The following is a 5,084-nucleotide window of genomic DNA, read 5'->3' on the forward strand; positions in this document are numbered from 1 at the left end:
CAGACATTAAATAATCCTATAAACAGAACATGTACTGATGCACAAACAAATCATGCATGGATTAAAGCATTCATAAAACCAAAGACATCGAACGTAACGCACTTATTTCACAAATACACGATTATACATAAAAATTGAGAGAAAAGAGAGAGAATCACCTGAATTGATAGAAATTCTGTTAATTTACAAAAAAGTTAAATTCTCCCCTCTCTGTTTTTTTGTTTCCCTTTTTTCTATTTTCCTGAGTTAATTATTTTGGTGAGGATGGAGAAGATACTTGTTTTGAGGCACTAAGGTATACGTGAAGCAAGAAACATCAAGTTTTAAGTGTGCACGTGCCTAGCGAGATGCGGCCGTGACGTGTCGACTGTAAATGGACTGGTTAGGCCTAGATTAATAAGTGCATGTTTGGTAGGGATTGTAATCCAATTATAATCAATTTTTTGATAGTTATTTCACTATTTTAACTGTAACTTTTGAATTTTTCTCTCACAGATAGGACTCACTTTATCTCTAACGGTTAAAAAAATCAATTAACAAAATCTCTACCAAACAAGCACTAAGTTGCTTAATAAATTAAAACTTGTTTGGTACAGTTAAAAAATTAATTAAAATCAATTTTTTTATCGTTATTTCACTGTTACAGCCGTCATTTTTTAATTCTTCTCTCATAAACAAGATCCACATTATCTCTAACAGTCAAAAAATCAATTATCAAAATCTCTATCAAACAAGCACTTAATTATGGGATTTTGTTATTAACTTTGGTGCTTGATATTAACACAAGTTTGTCTACTATTTTTAATTTTAAATTTACGTTCAAAATATTTTATTACAAGAATGTAAGATTGAAAATAAGTTTGTAAAAAAAAAAAAAAAAGAGTTTCAAAATAATGATAAACAAACAAGACGACATAATTTTTTCAGAGTAATCACAATCGAATATGAAATTAAATTTTCATTATCCAAAACCATCTCAGTTGCGATAAATATATTACTTTTTGATTCTTACTTTTTCGATAAACTTATTTGCGACTCATTTACGTTTTTCACTTAATTAACTATTTAAATAAAATGAGAACAGTCTTTTTTCTTTATACGTCCGAATGTCATTCAACCTTCAAAAAAGTATGAAAAGTAAAATTTCTGTTAATAGATGAAGTCGATCAAAGCTTAACTCGCTATATATTGATTGTAGACTATAGTAACTCTCAAAGCGTGGACTAATAAGTCGTTGGTTCTCTATTCGGAATTGTTCACACTTTGTCTTCGGTGACTTGAAATCAGAGACGAGGGAGCGAGGTTTGATGAAGATTAAAATACTCTTATTATTTATTTATTATTTATGTGTTAATGCTATCGTATGGATACATTTTTTTTTTTTTTTTTTTTATGATTTCAATTGTAATAAAAATAAAATGAAGTTAACAGATGTCTTTGTTACACTTGTTCCAGTTAGAAACCCGCAAGCCAAAATTTGGTACACTTTGCTGTTTCTCTAATGACGAGATATATTTTTACTACGAATTAATTTGAATTGGAAAATAGAATCCAAATCTGTTCAAAACAAGAAATAAACTATTGGAATTGGACATCCTTCGAGAATTTAGCAACTTAAAAATACAAAAAACAAGAACTTCCAAAGTATAAGAGAAACTAGAAAAATATTTTTAAGTTGCTTCAGATAAATTACAAAGTGGAATCCCCGTGCACTATTCGTACATGGAGATGTCCATAGATAATAAAATTCAAACTGTTATATTTACTCTTTCCCACTGCAGCTGGAGCTTCCTTTTGTACAGCTCAATCAGGCCCTCCCAACTAACCTAATAACCATTCACATGCTATTATTCTATGCTAGTCGGGCCAAGCTATGAGAAACTAAGTGTTAATGTATATACAATGTACAATGTAAATGTTAGTTAATCCCACATTGGTTAGAAAGGAAAGCATTCCTCTCAAATTAGGCTAAAAATAGGATACCTCTCTTGTAAACAAATCACAATATTCAATACAATTCTCTTCTCTTTGTATTGTCTTATTTTCTCTCTTAAATTTAACTTGGTATTATAGCTACTATTTTTAGTGTTCTCGATATATCAAGAGTTGAGTATGCTCTGTGATTGCCACTATTAGTGGATCCTTTACATCAGAAAACCTCTTGTATATCCTTTTCATACCTGTTAGGTCGTCGCTATAGTCGGAGTCTTACTCTCCATCGACATCATCTTAGCCATCACTCTATCAGTCATTTCCTAACCAGTTCAGTTCGATTCTTGTTATTTTTATCTCTATCTTCTTCTAATTTCGTGCACATTATGGAGCATCTTGAGGCCTCACAACTTATTGCCATTGTCATGGAAGGACTCAACTACACTATATGGGCTCAGGCTACGTCAAGATTTCTTAAGAGCAGAAAGCTCGACGTTATGTTACTGGTGATATCACCGAACCAGAGAAAATAAGATAATACAAAGAGAAGAGAATTGTATTGACTAGTGTGATTTGTTTACAAGAGAGGTATCCTATTTATAGCCTAATTTGAGAGGAATGTTTTCCTTTCTAACAAATATGGGACTAACTAACATTTACATTGTACATTGTATATACATTAACAGCCCCCTTCTCATAGCTTGGCCCGACTATAAAAAATAACCACCCCCCCCCCCCCCCAAACTCAAGGTGGTAAAATGAAGACCAACTTGAGTTTGGAAACTCAATCCTCAAGGTACAATGTACAATGTAAATGATAGTTAGTCCCACATTGGTTAGAAAGGAAAACATTACTCTCAAATTAGGTTATAAATAGGATACCTCTCTTGTAAACAAATCACACAATTCAATACAATTCTCTTCTCTTTGTATTGTCTTATTTTCTCTCTTAAATTCAACTCTAAGAAAGGGGGAATGACCCTTGTCCTTCTGTTATGGCATATAAGAGCTTTTCTTTCATAATCTCTTGCAGAAACGAACGCATAAAATTAGATTTGAGCAATGAGTAAAGAATAAGGTTACTTAGAAGTGACAAAGGAAAAAAAGGGGTCGATTTTTGAAGAGTAAGGAAGAAGCTTCAGATAGTTTGCACACGTCATCGTGCTAGGAAGGTCGGCATCTGCCCCTGTGCTGCAATGCTGTATAAAAAAGAACACAAAATAAGGAAAAATTTGTTATGTGGACAGGTTGTCATGATAGAAAAAGAAAAACGAACAGAGAAGGATTGTTATTTTGACCTTCCAAACAATAGTCAATTTAAGGTTGAGAGAAGCCAATCCACCAGTAGGGAGCTGAGGTGTTACAAATTGCAAGAATGCTCGTTGCTTCTCACGATCAAACTCCCAAACAATTTCCAATAACTGATAGGAAAGATTAGAGAGCAAATAGTTGAATAGAGATATTATTATTGACATCTGAAATCAAGAATGATCAATAGAATGACACTAACATTTACGACGGGAGGGCTGCTAAATGTGTACCCATGATCAACTTTAACGTTATCCAAAAGTTCATCTGACTGTTCAGGAAAAAACAAAAAAGCATTATTTGCCTCCCAGACCAACAATAAGTTATTTCATGATGAGACTGAAAATTAGTCAAGAATATGTGAAATATACATACATTCCACGATCCATGTTCTCCACACAGTAGATGCTTAAATTCTTCTTCAGTGAAAACCTTGAGATGTCTGATAGGGAAGACCTGAGAAAACCATTTATTAACAACAGGGGACAAATATAAAATCTCACAATATGGTGAATCAAGTAAACCGCAATTAAGTTAAACTACATCAAGACTAAAGAGAGCACCATGGTACGATGAAACAAAATGATACCACGATTACGAACTACTATGACATTTTCAAAAGTTTGAAAGAAAAGTGACCTGTCTGTGAAGCAATCAAAATGACGCCAAAGAAAGCTCATATGACAATGACCAGAAATGAGTAAACCCATTCAACATGGCAAGGAAATTAATTCAAATCACATATGTAACTCTGTGACAAAAATTTGAGAGTAGCCCTTTTTAATTCTGAAGAACAGCTACATGAATCAGGCAGTAAATGTGCATTCAGAACAATGCAACAAATCTATGCAAATGAGTTTGGCCTTTGTTTTATTCCTATTCACCATACCATCTCATCTAAGTCATTCTTACTGGCAGAAAGTAACTTGAAGAGATAAGGAAAACGATGGGCACAAACCTGATCAAAGTCCCGCTTGAATGCTTCCACTTGTCTAGATATTCCAGATTTTATTGTTGCATCAACAACGAGTGAAACACATTCCTCAAGTTAAACAAATTTACCTAGGAAAATTGGTGCATAAAATGAATTGAGTCAGTGATTTATTAACAGAATCTCATCGTAATGAGAAGACATAGGGAGATTTAAAAAAAGCCTACCATTTTATCTGATGCAGCAATAAGAGCATAATCTGGATACCCAGGAAGGGTAAAATCAAGGTAAAGATCCTCAATTCTTGTATTCCGAAAGCGTAGGTCAAGCTGGGATGAATTTTCTTTCCCAAGAGATTCTGAATATTTTTTTTTCTTTCAACTAGTGCCTGAAACTCTAATAGAACCATACCGAATCCAGGATCAAATGATTGGATGTCATACACGGTGACCTTCTGCATGAAAATAATGCCAATAATACATTAATTAGGAACGATGATAAATATTAGGTCAATACCAAAAGCAGCATACCTTCTCCAGAATGAGTTTATGGAATGCTTTTGAGAATGGAAGGTCTAAAACCCCTCTGTTATGAAGATCCTTCGCAACCATCTGTCCCAAAAGAACAAACTTTCTTATCACTCTGAAAATTCTATGCCACTTGACGTACTCAGTGAAGGTAACCAAGGGTACGGGAAGAGTCCAAAGGGAGACGCTAAAGATTCAGAATTCTCAGCCTCCAAACTCTTCATACAGTTGTGAGACATGGTCAGCTCTCCATATTCCCGAACCACTTCTCTGAAACTCATGACAGACTAATGTAAGGAATTTCAATGATGGTCCATGACCAGTTCCCACCTCTTCATTGTACTCCACCTCAAGAACTACCTTTTGATTGGCATGGAGATTCATCA

At 33.9% G+C, this 5,084-nt stretch overlaps 1 pseudogene; it reads right to left on the bottom strand.

Annotated features, from left to right (window-relative positions):
• Nucleotides 1-2,702: 2,702 nt before the first annotated feature.
• Nucleotides 2,703-5,084, bottom strand: part of LOC111399968 — a 5,038-nt pseudogene continuing 2,656 nt past the window's right edge.

Source organism: Olea europaea, chromosome 9 (assembly GCF_002742605.1).
Source record: "Olea europaea var. sylvestris chromosome 9, O_europaea_v1, whole genome shotgun sequence".
NCBI lineage: Eukaryota > Viridiplantae > Streptophyta > Magnoliopsida > Lamiales > Oleaceae > Olea > Olea europaea.